The 23,028-nt window shown below is 41.8% G+C and overlaps 1 pseudogene; it reads left to right on the top strand.

The window, feature by feature from the left end:
* Positions 1-17,825: 17,825 nt before the first annotated feature.
* Positions 17,826-18,708, top strand: LOC131896966 (prohibitin 1-like; annotated as a pseudogene).
* The last annotated feature ends 4,320 nt before the right edge of the window (positions 18,709-23,028 follow it).

Below are 23,028 nucleotides of genomic sequence, written 5' to 3'. Positions count from 1 at the left end.
CTGCAAACAAAACTAGTCAAGAGAAATAAAGTCCTGTGTGTTATCAAAGAGAACAATTCATCAAAAAGATATAATAATTGCAAATGTTCATGTGCCAAATACTGGGGCTCTCAGTCTTATAAAAGAAACACTAATGGACACAAAAAGTCAGGTAGATCCCAATACAATAATAGTGGCTGATTTCAATACCACATTCTCATATCTACATTGGTGAACCAAACTAAAAGCCAACAAAGGAACCCTAGAGTTAAGCTTTACCACAGATCATATACAAATATTTACAGAATATGCCATGGACAAGCAACATACCTTTTCAATAGCTAATGAAACCTCCTTTAAAATAGATCACATTTTAGGCCATAAATCAAGTCTTAATAACTACACAAATTCATAATAATTTATTTAGTTAGATCAATAATATTAAAACTAAATATCAATAACAAGAAAAACTACAAAAAATACAAAATACACATGAAGAGTGACTAGTGGGTCATTGAAAAAAAAATCAATGAGGAAATTAAAATTTTCCTACTATCAAATGAGAATGAAAGCAGAAATATTTGGGACACAGCCAAAGAAATTCTAAGAGGAAAATTTATAGCTATGAGTGTTTGCATTGAAAAATCAGAATGATCATAATAGATAATCTAGTGATATACATCAAGGTCCCAAAAGAAGAAGAATGAAAACCCCAAGGAAGCTTCTCTTACTACTTCCTGCTGGAAGGGGGCACTGTATCTTATGGGGACACAAAGAAAATTTTAGGATTATGGAGTAGTCCATGAGGGTGTATCGTCTGAGCCAGTTGCCTTGAAATGGTTTTGGATGTTGGATCATTTGGACCATGGTGTCATTGGAGACCTTTCAGGTGGTCTTGGCTGGTCAAACCTGATGTATCTTATTCTGGAACAAATCCATAGCCTCTGGCTTTCTGTGGAAACAAAAGCAGAGCCTCCTTTCCAAAGCAACATATCTTTACATCCAAATTTTGAAGTCAAGGTACCTTTAAAATATACATTTTGGCATAACTCAACAGCTTTTGTAATTAAATGTTTTTCTTCAGTTATGAATATCAAAGAGAACATAATCCAGATTCTCTGTGTTATAGCCATCTTTACGTGGCTTATTTTTTTATATTAGCTTGAGCCTATTGCTTTAAACTGCAGCCTTCTAAGCCTGAAACGGTGCTGGTGCTATGGCTGTTGGCTCCGCCCACTTCAGCTTCCCAACATGGCGGTGGTACATTTTCCGCCAGCTCTGGGAGCCATCAACTCTCAGAAATAGTGGGTCTATGCTTCTATCAAAGCAGCGTGTAGCCCAGAAACCTCTTTTTTTTTTTGTTTTGTACTAGCAAAAGCTAAATCCACCACACAGCTTAATGTGCCACTTGCAGAGGCCTCATTCCCACCATACTGCAGGTCGAGCATGCAAGCCAGGAACCCGCCATAGTAGCTCAAACACACAGGCTGCCACTAGCTTAAAAGAGACAACTAGGAGCTGTTTTTAGCTCCGTTTTAGAATCTTTTTACTCAGGTTTTAGGTGGAAACTCTTGCCAACACGTTGGGCACCATTTGTAGCTAGAGTTTTCCTGACTGGCCCACAGTCAGGACAAATCTCTGACACCCGCCAGTCCCACAGCCACTCAGACCCAACTAAGTAAACACAGAGACTTATATTGGTTACAAACTGTATGGCCGTGGCAGGCTTCTTGCTAACTGTTCTTACAGCTTAAATTAATCCATTTTTATTAATCTATACCTTGTCACATGGCTCGTGGCTTACCGGCATCTTCACATGCGGCTTGTCATGGTGGCGGCTGGCAGTGTCTCCCTCACTCAGCTTCCTGTTCTCTCAATTCTCCTCTCTGTTATTCCCGCCTATACTTCCTGCCTGGCCACTGGCCAGTCAGTGATTTATTTATTGACCAATCAGCAACACATTTGACATACAGACCATCCCACAGCACAGTTGTGCTTACATACTTAAGTACAAGGTGGGGGCTGGATAAAAAGCTCCATGGTTCAGAGCACTTGTTGCTCTTACAGAGAACTAGGGTTGTATTCCAAGCACCCACATGGAGAATCACAAACATCCATAATAACTCCAGTTCAAGGGGACCTGACACTTTCTTCAGGCATCCTTGCACACCAAGGCACATACATACAAGGAGATAAAACAATCATACATATAAAATAAATAAACCTTTTCAAAAGGATTACTTAAGCATCTGTGTTTATTTCTTCACCAGTCACAATAGCCAAGAAATGGGACCAACCTAAATGTCCATCAACACATGACTAGACAAAGAAAATGTAGCATTTATACACAATGGAATTTTATTGCAGCTGTAACATTTGTAGAAAGATAGATACAGATGGAAACCATTCTGTTAAGCACAATAACGTAGACGTACAAAGACAAGTACCATGTTTTCACTCATATGAAGAACCTAAATTTGAACAGGTGTGTGTGTGTATGTGTGTGTGTGTGTGTGTGTGTGTGCTTTTATTTGTAGGTCATGAATATGGATATAGGAGCCTGATAGGTAAGAAAAAGATCACAGGGGAGATGGAATGTAGGATGTTATAGAGTACATGTAGTAGGAAGATAGCAAAGGAGGCTAATTGGAAAGACAGGAGTCATCTGCACGGGCTGAGGTACAGGGGAGGGCAACAGGAAAAGGGAATGATTCAGAACAAAGCATAGTGGCATATGTATGGAAGTGCCATGATGAAATCCATTTATTTTATTCTAACCTAAAAAGATTATGAAGGAAAAAATAAGTAAAGTGCCTCCCTTCTGTGTGTGACACTTTGCTAAAGAATGGAGAGTGAGATAAACACAGTTCTCTTGTGTAGGTGGCAGAGATACAGAGGCATGGACAACTAGGATATCAGGGAAACAACTGAGATAGCTAGATGACAGCTATCACAAGAGGCAAGTGACAGAAAATCTCCACTTTTAATAGCAAAATAAAGTGGAACACTATGGGGAGCAGAACGGGAGAAAAAGACCCAAATCTATCCCAGAGGAATTTTCTATGAGGAGTGAGAGGGATTGCAAGCGCAAGCCACAGAGCCTTAGGAAACCTGCATTGTGATTTCAGTGAAAAAAGAATTTTTTTCAGAGCAGCAAAAGAGAAATAGAAACAAAATCTGCACATAGCACTTGCACCATATATGTGCCATATATATGCTATATATAAAATATCACATACCTATATTACACACATACATATTACACACACACATACACACACATACACATGACTTCTTGCCACTGTTCTAGTAGAGATTTCCTGATGTCTCCTGATGCACATGTAAAATGATACATTACATATTGCACATATATTTATATATATGTGTGTGTTGTATATAATTATACATTATATTACATATACTATACATATTACATGTATACATTATATGTATGTGTAATATATTTTACATATTATATACTACATATATTATGTATATAACATATATATATTTGTTCATGGGCTTGAAAGCCCTAGGGGAAAAAGGTCCTCACTAAACCATGCACTCTAAGAACCCAGAGCAAAATCACAGAACTATACTCTAAAACTTCATCTGTAGAATATCAGTAGACAGTGAAGGAATTTTTTAGTCAGACCTGTACAATAGTGAGAAGGGTAGAAGTCTTGTCTGAGTTTGTCTGAGCAGAATATAGGCATGTTATCTGACATTGAAAATGGATATTATGTGATATTTTGATCAAGAACCTAGCTTCATTTTGCCAATGTCCCTAAAAGCTGAGTGAAGTTGATTCAAAGGTAACAGACTAATTTGTTTGGTAGAGGAAATTTAAAAACAGGGTATCATTCAGGTTAATGCTGAGAAAGCAGCCATAGTTATTAAAGTTATCATTAACACCTCTAAAGAGAAAACTCTTGTGATGTGCTGGGACAATAGGAAAGATATCGTGAAAGAAAAACCCAAACCATTGGAGGATACCTCTAGCAAAAATCCAAATTCGTTTAAAGAAAACAAAAAAGTCTAAGCTCAGAGGGTTCCCTACTTCTCAAAAGCAACTACATTAAGAGAGAGAGAGAGAGAGAGAGAGAGAGAGAGAGAGAGAGAGAGAGAGAGAGAGAGAAGAAAGAAAATATTTCCTTAGGGTCAGAACATAGTCATAATGAAGCTGTGGTCCAGGGCTCCATTCCAAACTGACAGCAGAGCTTGGCGATATCATGCAGGTCCTGGTTTTGTGAGTATGAAATATGCCAGGTTGAAGGGGGTCAATAATAGAAGGTGACACCAGAGAAAGTGAGGTAGGATCAGATTCCCTGTAAGGAGACCCTAAGACACTGTTGTGCGGAACTATGAAGGTGAGACCTATGATGTGTTGGAGACCTCAGGATATTAAAATCACCAGGACTATGGCACATCCACCAAGAAGAGCTACAGGTAGGGAGTAAAGCATCATCGTACATTAAAAAAAAAAAAACTTTCACATGAAACCCCTCACTGAGTGAAAAAAAAAAAAAAAGATAAACATGGTTCTCTTCCATTCTTATCTGAGATTCTGGACAAACAAATAGATTAAAATATAATGATTTGTGATGATGGACAAATGTGGTGTGGGTCAGAAAGCCACATTAGAAGCAGCCAATCAGGCTGGTAGGCAAATACAGTCATCACAGGAGATTTTCTAGACTAAAGCCTTCAGACAAGGCCAGGAGATGTGGGTATCAGCCAGGCCACAAGATGGGGCTCAAAACAGAGGGTTGGATGTCTCAGCAACTACCAGATTCTCAGCCTCTGTAATGGGAAACAGTCATTGTTTGACTACCAGGAACATATCCTGAAACCCATCCTAATAAATCTCCATGAAAAAAAAATGTGTGTGTGTGTGTGCACACGCTCTTCTTTATTACTTTAGAGTTCTCTGACCAATACAATGTCATTATCATATATTTCATTCATATCTTCCCTTACTCTCCTTTGTCTTCCAACCCTCCTTTAGATGTCATATGTGAGAGGATATAGTTGCATTGGTTTGATAATGAAGTAACAAGACTAGATTCTCATCACCTTGGCTTTTATATAGAGAATGCATAGGAAAAGGCCACTCTAGAAACAAAAGACCTTGATCATTCAATAACATGGGAAACAGTCAACAATGCAGCAGGAAAAATGGAGGACATACAGTTAAAATTCAGAAGATATGGCATTCTCAATAGACTATCCCTTTTCTCCCAGTTGGGTCCACACTCAAGCATCAATTTCAAAACCTTATACTATGTGGATCTTGGTCCTAGAGACTTAAATCTACTGAAAGTGGCCAAGTTCTCTCCTCTAATTTTATATTTCCTCTCCACTGTGTAGGTCTCTGTAGAGCATGATCCCAGGCAGAAAACACAGAGCAGCATGCAAGCTCCATGCAATGTGTTGACCTCACACCATTTGTCCCAACCACTGTGGTAAGCACAGCTTGTAAATGTCCTTCTAATTTTTAAATTGACTATAACACTTCTCAAATGTCTGGCCTCCATCTTGATAGTATTCTTAGGGGTTTATGATATCACATTCCTATGTTTTATTGCAAATATTAATCATTTTTCATTCTCCTGATTAAGTTCTACTCTTCATCTACTCACAACTTTTTTTCTCATGCCACATCTCATCAGCAAAGATCCTTTATGCAGACTTCACCCACTTAGCATCTGCTTGTGATAGACATCTCCAAGGTATTGCAGATAAAATGACCAACAAGACATGGTTCTTAACCTCGGTCACAGTATATTGAAAAAGGCAAAAATACAAGGGGCCATATTCACATATTGTCCAATAAATACACCAAAACTATTCAGAAATATATTTTCAAAGCTCAGATCTCCTCCTGGGGGAGGTAGGGAATGCTTCATTTGAGAAGGGGCTTTTCTTCTAAGTGTTAAAGGATACTCAAGTTTTGACATGCAAAGAACATAACAAAGGCCTGGCCATTAGAGAACAGCACATATAATTCATTAAATTTTATTTAACATGACTGCCAGACTTTCTAGAAAATCAGCCCAGCATTTGTGTTGCTTTTCTTAGCTGCTTCCTAGTCGTACTGTGAACTTCTTTTAGGACATCTCTCTTTGTATCAGAAACTGAGGGCTTCTTTAAGAACACAGCACAAAAATATTCTTTAATGAGACCAACAGCTTGTCAGCCTCTGTCTCCAGGGAAACCCACAAATATGCATCTAACCAATAATCATTCTCATTAGCTATGGAGAGAAAAACAAGAACCAAGAGCAGGGAAGGGTCAAGAGCAGTTTTCTGTCTCTACCATGAAGAGACAGGTTTTCTTTAAGCTAAAAATGGTCCCTGCTGAAATAGCTGTTCCCAGATTACAGCTAACAGGACCCATAGCACCACCCATCTGACAGAAAATTGCCAAGCCTTTTCCATAGGTTCCTGGAACCCCATGCTGCCTGTCAACTCTGCCACAGAGTAGAGCAGCTGGGTGGCTACAGACACTGCCAGAGAGCACCCTCTCCAGAGGCCCTGTATTATTGCTGCTTGCCCTTCGGCTGGCATAGAATTAACTTGTTCCGACTGTGTGACAGTTCTGACGACTACACAGTTTTCAGCAAGGAGCCAGGTCACATGCTGCTACATGCTTGGGCTGTCACTAACTGTGCCACTAGAACCAGACAAAACCTTGTCAGGGGAGATCAACTCCTCTGGAGACAGAGGCGAGTGACTCAACCCATGGCCTGCTTGTGAGGATTTTGTTCAGTTCAAGGACAGAACCAGATGACAAGGGGACTTTATGCTTCAGGGAGACACAATAGATGCCAGCAATGAAAGAAGGCGGAGAGACAGAAAAAACATCCACACACGTTTGGGAGTGCTGAAGGCAACAGTCTAATGGGAGGTGGCAAAAAGATAACGGCCCCATTTTTGAGAATCTGTGATATAAACTTTCAAACCAGACCCATTTCACATTCACAAAACCTCTACCAGGAAACTAAAGCAGTCAACCTTGGTTTTATGAGTGCAGAATCTGCTCTGTGTTTGACACTATATCGTAAAGGCCACACTCACAAAAAAAAAAAAAAAATGTAATGCCTGTTAGCAACCTTATGATTTAGTCTTAGACAAGACTCACACTCATAGAAACATGGGATGGGCAAACAGCCATCTTTCTGCAGACCTGTATTGACAGTGGGCTTGAACATTGCATGGAACTTCAGAAAGGATAAGGACTCAAGGGGGTGTGACACCCCAGGAGAAACAGCATGAGCTTGTTCCATAGCTCCTTAAAGGCGTGGCCTTGGATAATCCTAAGGGTGCGATAGTGGCCCTTCTACATGACCAGTAACCAACTGCTGTCTAACTGGACTGCAAGCCCACTCAATATGAGGGAATTCATGCCTGATAGTGTCAACCAAGCCGACTAACCATGGCTGGTGAGGTCATGAAACCTAGAGGAGAACCTATTACTGCCACTTTCCCAAACCAGTATAATCTCTAAGTGCATTCTAAACATGTATCCCTATATGCACAGTAAGTGCAGCTCTTACCCCTTATCTAAGAAGCTTCCTTTCGCAGCAGATAGAGAGCATTACAGAAAGCCACAGCTGACCAAAATGCAGGGAACAACTGACCTTGGGGTGCCCAGCCCTAATCAATACATCTATAACAAAACCCTAAGGCTTGGGAAACATTGCAGAAGCAAGGGTGGAAAGATTGTAACAGCCATAGAATCAGCACATCTGTTGTGATTGTATCTTCTACATAGAACAGAGAAGCTACAGCCATGAAATTTCAACATTATGGTTGCCTAAACAACACCTGGACAATGATACCACAAGATAGCATGCTATGGATTTGGGAAAGTTCACAAGGCCCCAACCCTAGATGAAGAGTTACAGACAATTAATACCTACTGAGAGAGGGATAGCCAGTCCTTCCTAGAGATGAACCCCATAACTGGTTATTCAATACCAAGTGGTCAGATCTAAAAACGTACACATACCAGTAACACAAAATTGGACTCAGCAGGTTGGATTTACATACATACATACACACACACACACACACACACACACACACACACACACACACTCACATTTTGGGGTAGGGAGGGGGAGCTGAGGACCAAACCCAGGGCCTTATGCTTGCTAGGCAAGTGCTATACCACTGAGCTAAACCCCCAACCCCAGATTTATAGATATATTCATTACAATATAGGTAATAATAATTAAAAAGATTCCATTCATTTGAGAGAGAGCTGCAGGGATGTGGAAGGGGCAAGAAGAAGGACGAAATGATATAAACATGGTACACATATATTAAAGTAAAAAACAAATTTAAAATAAGAAAAGAAACAGCCTTGAGGATCAGGGACCATCTTGGAAAAGGAGGAGATTGTAAAGGCCACAGTTTTGGGAATAGTGGGACAAAACAGTGTCTTCCTGACATGACTGGACAGCTGTGCTCATGAACAGCCAGCAGCTGTGGCTGCCTGCACAAGATTAAGCCAGTCAACATTCCAGCAAGGAGAGCTCACTCAAGGGCCCCACCCCCTGACAGAGAAGCAATTGGCAGCAAGTGATAGCTTCTGGGGAAGGAAGATTCAGTTTTCTATAAGGCCATGGCCCTTGGTAGGTTGACCTTGCTCTAGTTCGTACTCTAACACCTGTGAGTTTATGGGCAGCACAGATTAAACTACGTAGGTTAAAAAAAAAAAATAGGACATGAAGTTTGTGGAGGTGAAACCAAGGGGGAGGCATCGGGGATGAATGTGATCAAAAGACACTATGTGTATATATAAAATTGAAAAAATATAAAAACAGTATTTTTACAAATGAAATTCTCAAAGAAATGGCCTTAGTCATCCATCCTTGGGCTGCTGCAGGAAGTCAAGACACAAGCTGTTGTTTTCTCCCTTTTCACCCATGCCTGATGATAGTCCCTTCAGACAAAAGGCTAACTCTTTTTCACACTGCACCAGGAGCCTGCCTCACTTTAGCTTCCTTCTGAAAGCACTCACAACCACGGATCCAAACAACTCAGTTTAACTCCATGTTTCCTTCTCTGTCCCTCCATTCTCCATCCAACCAAAAGCTTAGCAAGGAAAGAGATGGGAACAACCTGAGCATCCATCCCAAGGTCGTGTTCTACAGAGCTGGGCTTGAGCTCCATCATGCTGGCTATGTAAATTTGATCCATATATATGCCCATTCTGAGTTTCCTTTTTTAATAAAAACTTCAAGAATTAATGTAAAAAGGAAAGAAATTATGGACAAGTGTGTACCGTGATGTATTGGTAGACGGTTGACAAATGCTTACTTCCGTCTGCTTCGATCCTCTAACCCAGTGGTTCTCAGCTTTCCTAATGCTGCGACCCTCTAATACAGTTCCTCGTTTTATGGTAACCCCCAACCACAAAAATTACTTTGTTGCTACTTCATAACTGTGATTTTGCTACTGTTATGAACCATAATATGAATATTTTGGAGATAGAGGTTTGCCAAAGGGGTCTTGATCCACAGGTTCAGAACCGCTGCTCTAACAGAACACAGAACACACAATCAGGTACACGCTTGAATGCACAGTCTCTAAGCCATTAATTACTACAGTTGGCTTCACTTGCAGAGCCCATACATTCCCACTTGCCATACCTTATGTGTCACCCCCAAATCAGTATTTGTGGAAACACATCTCCCAGTTATTTGCAAATAGGCAGAATAACAGAAAATTTGAGTCCCAATAAGCACATTTCTGTGCTGAACAAGGCTTTTGCATTTTAGCTTACATACAGTATGAATCTCTTTCAGAGTTTGTTTGGTTTTTTTTAATTTTTTTATTTCCATCCTTTGTGCTACTAGTTTTGCCATTTAGAATGGATGCTGAAGTGCTGTTGTTCCTAAGTAAATGCTTTCTAGCATAGCTTATGTCTACACTAGCAAGTATAAGCACATAAATGTCACAGATTGTAGAGTCCAAATCCTTGATGCCCAAGAGGAAGACATAGAGCATCATCTGTCTGTCCCTGTTGAAGTTGCCCTAGAAAGAAATCTAACAGAGTCTAATCCCCTTTATTTTAAAAATTTATTGCAAATGACTCTTCATAGCCCTGTTGTGAAATAGTCGTTAACATTTTAGACTATATAACATTATTCTCTCTAGTCTTTGCCCCAAGTAAAACTTTTTCACAGTTTACACCATGATATAATACAATTTCACATCAAGCCTCAACTAAAACCTCTTTCCAAAGTTTTTCATAGAACTACCCATTATAATTGTGGAATCCTCTATATGGTTTTTGTTTTTTATTGTTATGTCGCACTTTTGGAAAATGATAGCCCTGATTTGAGTATCTAGTTTCTCTCCATTTTACTATTAATATAAGAAAATTTTCTTCAGCTCTTTAAAAAGAAGAAGGAGAAGAATCTGGGAGTCAGGGAGAAAGACGAGGGAGGAAGGAGGAAAAGGGTGAGAGAGAAAGCAGTAAGGGGCGGGGGAGGACGGACGTGTAATTACAAGGATAAATTGAGGCTCTTACTTCTGTTCTGACATTTGCTTCATGTAAATGATGGAAATACCATGCCAAATTCATTTGAATACATGTCAAGTCTCTCCATGAATTATAATAAATGTCAGCATCATTCTAATATTTAAAAACAAAAGCTATCTATAAGTCAGACATGACCCCTTCCCTATTGCGTGCTTCCTCGTATAAAATAGCCATTGTCTGGCCTTTAAGGCCTTGCCTACTCCAGCACATACAGCCAAACCAATTTTTCTCCTGGCAAAAACCTCATCACTAGCCAGCCCTACTACTAGGAAACAAACACAAAAAGGTTGCATGTCTGATGATGGAGTAGTTAGAGCAGTATAAAACTTCCCACACTGAGAATTAAATCACGTTTTAAAAACTAAAATTTTTAAGATAAAAGATATTTGGAGGCATGGGAGAATAACGGGGTGAAAAAAAAAGAGAGCTGAAGCAGGGAGGCTCGGGTTTGTAGCTTTTGTCTAAGAAAAGTCCCAAGTCTGAGAGGTGCTCTACAACTAGGCTTCCCGGAGCACTGAGACAGGCAAGCGAGGGAATAGTTCAGTGATGTGGGACTCCTCTTGGTATGGGCTACACACAGCCCTCATCTAATAATGTAGCTTCCCTGCCAGCTCCTTTACCTGAATGTACCACATACACACACCTGTTTCTGAAAAAAAAAAAATGCACCTAGTAACCTCAGCCCTCCTGTCTGCATCATGTTACTGTATACTCACTTCTGAGGATGGAATGGGTTTCTCCTCCCCTTGAAAACTATCACACTTTGGTAGATTTTATTCAATCATATTCTCATTATGTCCAAGCACAAGACCAAAAAGGCCAGTCTGGCCTAAACTAGGTTTGAGTGCCTTCACAGTGAGGGCAACTGTGTCCTCAAAGGAAACTTGTGGGAAAATTCCCTATTCACTACCTCATGCCAATGCATAATTGGGCATGCATGATTAAAATCAGATTCATGATGGGAATCAGCATATGCTGTAGAAAATTACATAATCCAATCACTTAAAATAGAGATCCACCCAAACTGTGCCCCCTTACCTTTCATAACCAGCCCCGCTTCCTTTAAGCACCATAAAAGAAGCCCCAGGCATTGACCTGGAGCCTTTGAATATCTTTACCATGTGGCTACTTTCTTGCAGTGTATTGCAGCCTGTTCCATCACTCTGTGTTGGTTTCTTGGCTACTACACAGTCTGCGCAGGCTTTTACTTCATCCTTTAATAAGAGGCCAAGAACCTGGAAACACCAGCCTAGAAATCCTGGCAACTATGACAGCACCTTTCTGTTCTTGTTGTTCTGAGAATGTCCAGTAGTTCAAACCGACCTGGAACTCACAATCCCCCTGCCTCTGCTACTGCATGCGCCATGCTGTCCTGCATTGAACTGCGCTCTCAGTAGCTCAAGTGCATGGGAAAGGAGTTCAAGGCCCTCAGAACGGCGGGACATTAAGGAAGGAGATCTGGAGACTAGGACTGTGGCTCAGTCTACAGCACGTGCCTAGTTGGAGCAAGGCCCTGGGTTCCATCTTACCACTGGGAGAAAGAAAAGACGGGAAGTCTAAAGGAGAAGCTGCAGGAAGAAGCCCCCAGTGTACATGGAAACACCACTCACATCTTTAATTTAGCTTATATATTGTGTTTTCAAAAGAAGGCTTCAAAGAACCCAGTAGAAGCCCCCCCCCCCAAAAAAACCAATGAACAATAGCAACAACAAAGCCAAGTCAAAACATCTAGGGTACTCCTGCTGCAGGAGACAACGCTGTGACACTCACCATCTTCATGTGTAAGGGCTTTGATAAATCAGGTTTTCACTGATACTCCAGAAGTGTATATTTCAGGGTTAAGTGTGTCTCTGAATTAAAGACAGTCTAGCAATTCTGAGGGCAAAACCAACAGACACACCTTAATAAAACACCAGGCCACCCTGAGTTCAAGCAGGTCAGCCAATAACTGAACTACATTGAAAAACAAACCTAATGTTATTCCTCAGAAGATAAAGAGATTTTGTGATGTCTCGTCCAAAATGTCTAGTGTATAACAAAGAAATAGGAAATATTCAAGGAAACAGAAAAATGTCACATTAGATACAGAAAAAAATTATCCTGAGAAGATTGGAATTAGGAAACATGATTCTGAAAGAGCTGTTTCAAACGTTTCCAAAGACTTCAAGAGAACATGTCAGAATGGCTACACAGATAAGGAATACCAGCAGAGAAATGGAATATGGGGGGCAGGAACAGAAGGGAACTTCAAAGAGTGAGGTTGGGGGGGAGAAAAGATCGACGGGTACAAGTGACTCTTAGAGCAGCGCAAGCTTCACTCCAGGAAAGACCCGTGGAGGGGAGATCTCTAGTTCAAGAACCCAGAAATCTCAGTGTCCACTTACAGGCTGGGACAGTAACAGGGAAAGCGTGAGAAGGGGAATTGGCAAGTTTCCCTTTCGGCCTCCTGCTGGTGTTGCTAGGAGTAACCAGACAGTGTTGAGTTAGAGCATGCCAGGTGGATAGGTGCAGGAGGGCAAGGTCTAGAGAAACAAGTCATTTTAGTGCTGGAAACCAAATTACATTAATGCTGGAAATCGACTTGTTCAACCAAAATGAGGGGGCTAACAAACAATATTAATCAAATCAGGGATTGGTATGAAGAACAGAAAGAAATAAGACAAAAAATAATAATAAGTGTTCCTCAGTGGCTTGAAAGACACTAGCAACTACCTGTGCATGTATTTGGAGGCCCAAAAGGAAAAACGAAAAAAATGAAGAAACAATTATTTTTTAAATTCCCACATATAGTAAAAATAATAATGAAAATTACTTTCTTCTTTAGAAGTTTGTTGAATCCTGGGCTGGAGAGATGGTTCAGGGGTTAAGGTCACTGACTGCTTTCCCAGTGGACCTGGGTTCAGTTTCCAGCACCCACATGGCAGCTCACAACTGCCTGTAACTCCAGCTCCAGGGGATCCGACACCCTCACAGACATGTGTGCAGGCAAAACACCAGTGTACATAAGATAAAAATAAATAAGTCAAAAAAGAAAAAAAAAGAAGTTTGTTGAATCCCAAGTAGAACAAATGAATAGAAAATCAACCATGTCAGGCGGTGGTGGCACACGCCTTTAATCCCAGCACTCAGGAGGCAGAGCCAGGCAGATCTCTGTGAGTTCAAGGCCAGCCTAGTCTACAGAGCGAGATCCAGGACAGGCACCAAAACTACACAGAGAAACCCTGCCTCAAAAACTCAAAAAAGAAAAGAGAGAAGAAAAGAAAAAAACAACCATATCTAGAAACTTTATAAACTGTTTTAAACCAAAGGTTTAAAAAAAAATCTTAAAGCAGGCATAGTGAAAGATGCCTGAAATCCCCGTACCTGGAAGAGAAAGGAAGGAACATCTGACATTCAAGATCATCCTTACCTACCATATTGTTCTAGGCCAGCCTAGGCTACATGAAATTTGGGGGTGAGGGGGGGAGTGAGAGAGAACTTAACAGTATTCAAAGGGAAAGAAGACATGACAGACAGTGGAAATGACCCAAAAGGCCTGAACTATGTGACACTAAGTCCATCATTCCTCTATACAGTGGGACACTGAGCCACTGAACCTTTTTCTGCCTCACCCTCCCTTTTGCTTGGAAGTGTTTCTTCATCTAAGAGTGTCCTTTCCTTGGTAGCTATTCATGTCTCTGTCCAGCACCTTGTTCTGGGACATAAGAACTCAGAACCCCTCTGCCCTTTTGGAGATGCCCACCAAACCCCATGTCCACCAACATCAGACATCACCACACCTATCCTCATGATGGGAAAAAATAAAACCAACGGCTCTCCTTAGACGTGAGAACTAAGGTCATGAACAACCTGCTGCCCGAATACCTAGGGTGAGGAGTGTGTAGAAGAACCACAGCAGAGACTCACAGCATGTGCTGCTAACTCGGGGGGCACTCTACAGTGGACAGATCACTGGAGGCTCAAGGCTAACACACTGGAGAATTAACTCACATGAATTTTACTCCAAGAAGGCCACCAGGGTCTCACTGTAGACCTCTGAAGGAAATCCCCTGTGCCTCTGCCAGGGGAGGGAAAAATCATCATTCTGAAATGACACCAAGAGCTCCAGTATTCTATAGCAAGGCTTGCCCTGGGGAGAATCTACTTTTTCAGAATCTAACCAGCTGAGGCATTATCCAGCCTTAACTGGGCTGTGAAAAGGAAATAACCCCATTAGTCTTCAACGTGCAAGATAAAAAAATATCTAAGCCTGTCACTAAACAATTAAAACTAAGAGGATCATAAACTACTTCCCATCCCATACCTACTGTTTACTGGTGGTCAGGTCTGGTTGAGTGTTTCCAGGTTCATGGCCTTGTATTAAAGGAAGTAGAATAAGTCTCACACAGACTTACAAAAGCTCCAAGGAAACTACTTAAAGTAGAGCAATGGAAGAGGTCAGAACATGTTGGAAGAGCTGGGCAGGCACGCCTTTAATCCCAGCAGAGGCAGGCGGGTCACTGTGAGTTCAAGGCCAGCCTGGTCTGCAGAGCTAGTTCCAGAACAGCTAGAGCTATTACACAGAGCAACTTTGTCTCTGAAAAAAAAAAAAAAAGAAAGAAAGAAAAAAAGAAAAAAAAAACATGCTGGAAGAGAAGCAGGCTATGAAAGTGAAGACACTCAAGAGCCCTGATTACTGTTCAGGGTTTCTTCTCGTGGTATGTAAGAGGAGTTGGCTACCAGGGGGAATAGCAAGGGTGATTCCCTATTTTGATTGATAGATTAGGTCAATACAATCATTAATGTATTGCATTTGTCTGCTTCCACAATACATATTACTTTAGTCATATATACACCCAATTATACACATGCATAAGATGGAAATAGGGGATTTTTGTCAACACAATTTTACTTTCTTGTACATGCACCCAAAAACAGTTCAGGCTGGATTGGCCTTTTCATTCCTGCAAGTTTCATGCCTCATTAAGAGCTCTGGAGAAGGGCCTGGAAAATGGCTCAGTAGTTAAGAGTGCATGCGTTCTTAAAGATCCGAGTTTGTTTCCCAGCACCCATGTTGAGAGACTCACAACCACTTGAAATTCCAACTCCAGAGAAACTGACACTCTCTTCTGGCCTCCACAGGCACCTACACACACACACACACACACACACACACACACACACACACACACACACACACAATTTTAAAGTAAAAATAAAGTTTCTAAAAAGTCTATGTGTGTAGACATAAAAAAACAGAGATTCAAATAAGCCTACTTGGATAATTTTTAGACCCAAATATTACAGCAGCAACAATAAAGATGTCTGCTCAACTAGAAAAACAAAAAGCCTACTAGAAGCCTATATTACTCAGTTCTTACTACCCAGTACCCAAGGTCCAGTTTTCAACTAAAAATTACAAAGCTTACTAAAAGGCAAAACCAGTCTAGAAAGGCCAAGGCAACATCAAAACCAACAGCAGAGCGGCCAGAGCTCTAATAACCGTCTGGATGGGAGTTTTAAATGACTGTGAATATGATTCTAAAGCTCTAAAGGGAAAAGTAAGCATCGAGAATAGATGGGTAATGCAGACAGAGCACAGCCACACTCACTAGAAGAATCTCAAGGAAATGCTAGCAATCAAAGTGAGTTCATGAAATGGTTAAATGGAAAAACTTTTGCCAGATTTCTAAAAACTTAGATTCATGTGGTATAGAACCTGACACCATTTTATTACAAAGAAAATGCAAAGAGTATAACAGAATTATTTTATTGTTGTCAGCTTTCAAGCCCTCATTCTTTGCCTTCTTTCCAGCCCACATTTATAAGCAAGCTGTTAAGAAAGCCCCAGACTCCTTCTTGGAGCTGGGGAGAGAGTTTAGTAATTAACCTACTTGTTCCACAAACATGAGGAACCAGAACTCATAAAAGCCTTGTAACCCCAGTGCTGGGAGACAAAGTCAGGCAGATCCCTGGAGCTTGCTGGTCAGTCAGTGTAGATTAATCAGCAAGTTCCACACCAGTGAGAGATTATTTCAAAAATCAAAGTGGACAGGATACTGAGGAAGAACATCTGAGGTTGACCTTGGGTCATAAAAACACAATTGCCCCTAGAGGAAAGTTCAGACCAAATGAGACTCAGTTTTTAGAGCAGTATCCAAGTCATACACAGAAAGACATTTTCTCAATCACTCAGGCTCCCCCACCCCACTCCTCTCTCTCTCTCTCTCTCTCTCTCTCTCTCTCTCTCTCTCTCTCTCTCTCTCTCTCTCTCTCTCTGTGTGTGTGTGTGTGTGTGTGTGTGTGTGTGTGTGTGTGTGTTTTGCTTATTCTCAAGCCATTTTTCACCAGCTTGGGTTCAGCCACCATTCCTCTCCTATGGAAGCCTTATTATGTAAGGAATGAGCCCTTTCATACCTTCTTGGTACATGTGTGATATTGTCAGTTTCAACATCCAAACTTAACAATGTGGGGTAAAGTCTACCACATACATGTTGGGTAGCCATAAAAATCTTCATTCTGTCTACAAAAGACATGCTGTAAAGACAGCACTCAGCCAGGAATATTACAAGAGAAAGAGTGGTATTTTACAATAAGGGGGAAATCCTAAGTGTGCACATACATAATAGCAGAAAAAATAAGAGAAATATTACGGGTGGGAGTCATGAAGAGGAAGACAGCACTAAGCCATACCACAGCATGGAGGAATCACCAAAGCACCGCGCTAATTGAAAAAAAAAAAAAAAAGCCAGATGCAAACGGTCATATTGTGTGTGAACCAGTTCTTGTCAAATATCTAGAACAGGTCAAATTCATGGGAACATAAAACAGAGCAGTGGTTGCCAGTAGCCACAGAAGGGAAGAAATAATAGCTATTTCATGGCATAGGGTCTTCTTATTTAGTGATAAAATGTTTTGGATCTAGATAGAGGTGATACCTGCCAACATTTGAGAGCAGTCTAAACACTTAATTGTGCATTTTTTTTCCTCCTACAAATGCTGACATGAATCTTAGAGTCTTACACATGCTAAGCAAGTGCTCTACCATGGGACTTTTGTTTTATTTGTCTACCTTTGAGATCAGGTCTAATTAAGTGACATTGAATTCATTGTATAGCCTATGCAGACCTCCTGCTTCAGTTTTCAGCATAGTTGGGATTAGCAGACCCAAGTAAACTGTACCCTCTTAAACTGATGATTTTATGCCATGTGAATTTTGTGTTATTAAACAACCAAAAGAATTAAAGAAGAGGGAATTCATGTGGAGGTCAGAGTGGAAGCAGGTGTGAATGGGTACAATAGAAGGAATCATGGCTGCCAAAGTGTTTGAGTCCATCGTAAAGTTCGACCTAACTTTAGCAGTTGCAGGAGAACTCTGCCTTATATAATGTGGATGCTGGACACAGAGGTGTCATCTTTGGCCAATTCCTTGGAGTACAGGACATTGTGGTAGGGGAAGGGACTCGCTTTCTCATCCCTTGGGTACAGAAACCAATTATCTTTGACTGCCGCTCACGACTACGGAACGTACCAGTCTTCACCGGTAGCAAAGATTTGCAGAACGTCGTCAACATCACGCTACACATCCTCTTCCGGCCGGTAACCAGCCAGCTTCCTCGTATCTATACCAGCATCGGTGAGGACTATGATGAGCGGGTGCTGCCGTCTATTACCACAGAGATCCTCAAGTCAGTAGTGGCTCGCTTTGATGCTGGAGAATTGATCAACCAGCGAGAGCTGGTCTCGAGGCAGGTGAGTGATGACCTCACAGAGAGAGCAGCAACGTTTGGGCTCATCCTGGATGACGTGTCCCTGACACATCTGACCTTCAGGAAGTTCACAGAAGCTGTGGAAGCCAAACAGGTGGCTCAGCAGGAAGCGGAGAGGGCCAGAATTGTGGTGGAAAAGGCTGAGCAGCAGAAGAAGGCAGCCATCATCTCTGCTGAGGGTGACTCCAAGGCAGCCGAGCTGATTGTCTACTCGCTGGCCACCGCAGGTGATGGCCTGATTGAGCTGTGCAAGCTGGAAGCTGCTGAGGACATTGCTTACCAGCTCCCGGCTCTCGGAATATCACCTACCTGCCAGTGGGGCTGCTGCTGCTCCTCCAGCTTCCCCAGAGAGGCCTCCTCTCCTTGCTCCTTCTCAGGCCAACCAGGCCATGGCCTTGATGATTCTGAACACACTTTCCTTCTGCCTCACCCCAGAAATCACTGTGAAATTTCATGATCAGCTTAACTTGAAGGAAATAAAAGCAAAATCACTTCAGATCTCTAATTAAAAAAAAAATTAAAGAAGAAACAGATAAATTCCTAACAATAGTTGAAAACTAACAGCTTTTTCAGTATTTAAGATAATTTTATTTTTAAAATAATAAATTAAGAAGCAAGCCCAATGTGGTGGTACATAGCAATAATCTTCACACTAGGAAGGATGGAGCAGGTTTAAGCCCAGTCTATCTCAAAAGAAAAATGGGAGCTGGAAAGATGACCCAATGGTTAAGAGCACATAACACTCTTGCAGAGGACCTGAGTAGGCTTCTAAGCATCCACATTGGGCAGCTCACAACAGCCTGTAACTCCAGTCCCAGGGAATCCAGTGCCTCTGGTCTCCACAGGCTCCTGCACTCACAGGCACACACCCACACACATGCACACACCCACACACAGGCACATACCCACACACAGGCACATACCCACACACAGACACATACCCACACATAGACACATACCCACACACAGGCACACACCCACACACAGACACATACCCACACACATGCACACACCCACACACAGGCACACACCCACACACAGACACATACCCACACACATGCACACACCCACACACAGGCACACACCCACACACATGTACACACCCACACACATGCACATACCCACACACATGCACATACCCATACACATGCACATACCCACACACAGACACATACCCACACACAGACACCCACACACAGGCACATACCCACACACAGACACATACCCACACACAGACACATACCTACACACAGACGCATACCCACACACAGGCACACACCCACACACAGACACATACCCACACACATGCACATACCCACACACAGGCACAAACCCACACACATGCACACACCCACACACAGACACATAATTAAAACTAACTCTTTAATAAAAATTTATGAAATTGGCTGAAAGACATTTAAGGAATTGCTCAACATCCCTAATCATCAGGGAAATGCAAATCAAAACAACTCTGAGATACCACCTTACGCCTGTCAGAATGGCTAAGATCAAAAACACTGAAGACACCTTATGCTGGAGAGGATGTGGAGCTAGGGGAACTCTCCTCCACTGCTGGTGGGAATGCAAGCTTATACAACCACTTTGGAAATCAATATGGCGCTTTCTTAGAAAATTGGGAATCCATCTCCCCCAAGATCCAGCTATACCACTCTTGGGCATATACCCAAGGAATGCTCAACCACACCACAAGAGCACTTGTTCAGCTATGTTCATATCAGCATTGTTTGTAATAGCCAGAACATGGAAACAACCTAGATGCCCTTCAACTGAAGAATGGATAAACAAAATGTGGTACATATACACAATGGAATACTATTCAGCAGAGAAAAACAATGACATCATGAGGTTTGCAGACAAATGGATGGATCTAGAAAAAATTATCCTGAGTGAGGTATCCCAGACTCAGAAAGACAAACATGGTATGTACTCACTCATAGGAGGATACTAAATGTGGAACAAGGATGACTGGACTGCTACTCACATCACCAGGGAGGTTACCTTGAAAACAGGACCCCAAGAAAGACACGGGGATTGCCCAATGACAAAGAAATGGAATGAGATCTACATGAACAGCCTGGACATGAGTCGGGGTAATGAAGGGCGAGTGTCGAGGGAAAGAGAGCTTGGGGGAGCGGGAGATCCCAGCTGGATCAACAACAGAGAGGGAGAACAAGGAATAGGAGACCATGCTAAATGAAGACCACATGAGAATAGGAAGAAACAAAGTGCTAGAGAGGCCCACAGAAATCCACAAAGATACCCCCACAACAGATTGCTGGCAATGGTCAAGAGACAGCCCGAACTGACCTACTCTGGTGATGGGATGGCCAAACACCCTAATTGTCGTGCTAGAAACCTCATCCAACTACTGAGGGATCTGGATGCAGAGAACCATGAGTAGGCCCCGGGTGGATCTCTGGGAGTCCAATTAGCGAGAATGAGGAGGGTTTATATGAGCGAGAATTGTTGAGACCAAGATTGGATAAAGCACAGAGACAAATAGCCAAACGAACCGAAACACATGAAATATGAACCAATGGCTGAGGGGTCACCAACTGGATCAGGCCCTCTGAGTTGGTGAGACAGTTGATTGGCCTGATCTGTTTGGGAGGCATCCAGGCAGTGGGACCGGGTCCTGTGCTCATTGCATGAGTTGGCTGTTTGAAACCTGGGGCCTATGCAGGGTCCCTTGGCTCGGCCTGGGAGGAGGGGACTGGACCTACCTGGACTGAGTCCACCAGGTTGATCTCAGTCTGCGGGGAAGGCTTTGTCCTGGAGGAGATTGGAATGGGGGGCGGGCTTGGGGGAAGGTGAGGGGGGCGGGAGGGGGGAGAACAAGGGAATTTGTGGCTGATATGTAGAACTGAATTGTATTGCAAAATAAAAATTAAAAAAAAATAAAAAGAAAAGAAAAAAAATTTATGAAATTATAAAATCCAATAAGCAAATAAATAAGCAATCATGTTATCAAGAAAATACAGATTAAAATTAAAATGACTGCCCTAAACTAAAATAGCTATTCAGACAGAATGATGCCACCAGATATCAGCCAAAATATCAGCAAGTCCATCTTTCACACTTGCTGTTAAGAATATTAAATTGTGTGACCAAGCTGTGGCAGTTTCTCATTAAGCTAAACATACGCCCTATCTGTAAGCCAGCAATTCCATATCTAGGAAGATACCTAAAACTGAGAAAATTCATGGTTCCTGAGATGTTTGGTACATGTGCTTATTATTCTTAATTTATAAAAGCTACAAACTAGAAGAAACGCAAAAGTGAACTGATGAAAATGTGCACAAAGACCGCACATTAACAGCACTGCTCAACAGGAGACGAGCAAGCAAGCTCCGGACACAGACAGCATAGAAACATCACAGCAGAGAAACCCAGACTCAAAAGAACACAGTGTTACCCTCTTCCTGTCAGGTTTCAGGAAACAATGCTATGTAATACTGTTTATATTATATGTATAGCCATTTATAACAAGAAAATCTCATCATGGAAACAAATCAAAAGACTGAGAGCCACGGGAGTCAGAAAAACTGGAGGCAGGTAAGAGAGGACATTATGAGTAGTGATGCTTTTCTTTATAACAGTCATATGACACGAGTACTTACGTTTACCAAACCCACCTAACTCTGCTCTGAACCCCGGACGTTCGCTATATATTTCTATTTTACTGTTCATAAATTTTGCTACACTCAGAAAACACACCCTCACCAGGTGGTGGTGATATAGGTCTTTAATCCCAGCAGAGGCAGGCAGATCTCTGAGTTCAAGACCAGCCTGGTCTACAGAGTGAGTTCCAGGACATCCAGGGCTACAGAGAGAGACCCTGTCTCAGGAGTGGCAGTGAGGGAGACCTACACACTCACTTGAGACTCTTACAAACATTCTCTGTTTTCTAGAAACACTCCACCTCCAACACCTTCCACAAAACAATCTGCTGACTTTCAGGGCACTCTCTCCTCCCTGAATGCTGTGTTTTAGCTTTCTTTCCCCAAAGAGAAGATAATAGCACTAAGATCAACAATTAATAAATGGAACCTCATGAAACTGATAAGTTTCTGTAAGCCAAAAGACAATGTCCATAGGACAAAAAACGGTAGCCTACAGAATGGGAAAAGCTCTTCACCAACCCCACATCTAACAGAGGACTGATTTCAAAAATATTTAAAGAACTCAAGAAATTGGACATCAACAAACAAAATAATCTAATTTGAAAATGGGGTACAGATCTAAAGAGAGAATTCTCAACAGAGGAATCTCAAATGGCCAAGAATCACTTAGAGAAATGTTCAACATCTTTAGCTATCAGGGAAACACAAATCAAAACGCCTGCCTCTGAGATCCCCTCTTACACCATCAGAATGGCTAAGATCAAAAGCACAAGAGACAGCTCATTCTGGAGAGGGTATGGATCAAGGGGAACACTCTTCCCTTGCTTGTAAGAGTGTGAATTTGTATAGCTGCTTTGGAAATCAATATGGTGGTTTCTCAGAAAACTGGAAATCAATCTAACACAAGACCCAGTTTATACTATTCTTGGGCACCAAAGGATGCTCAATCTTACCAAAATGACACTTGCCCAACTATATTCATAATAAGCAACTTTATTCACAAAAGCCAGAACCTGAAAACAACCTAGATGCGCCTCTACTGAAGAATGAATAGAGAAAATGTGGTACATTTACACGATGGAGTATTACTCAGCGCTTGA

Source organism: Peromyscus eremicus, chromosome 1 (assembly GCF_949786415.1).
Source record: "Peromyscus eremicus chromosome 1, PerEre_H2_v1, whole genome shotgun sequence".
NCBI lineage: Eukaryota > Metazoa > Chordata > Mammalia > Rodentia > Cricetidae > Peromyscus > Peromyscus eremicus.
Note: the sequence above shows the minus strand (reverse complement) of the source record. Positions and strands in the feature narration are given on the sequence as shown.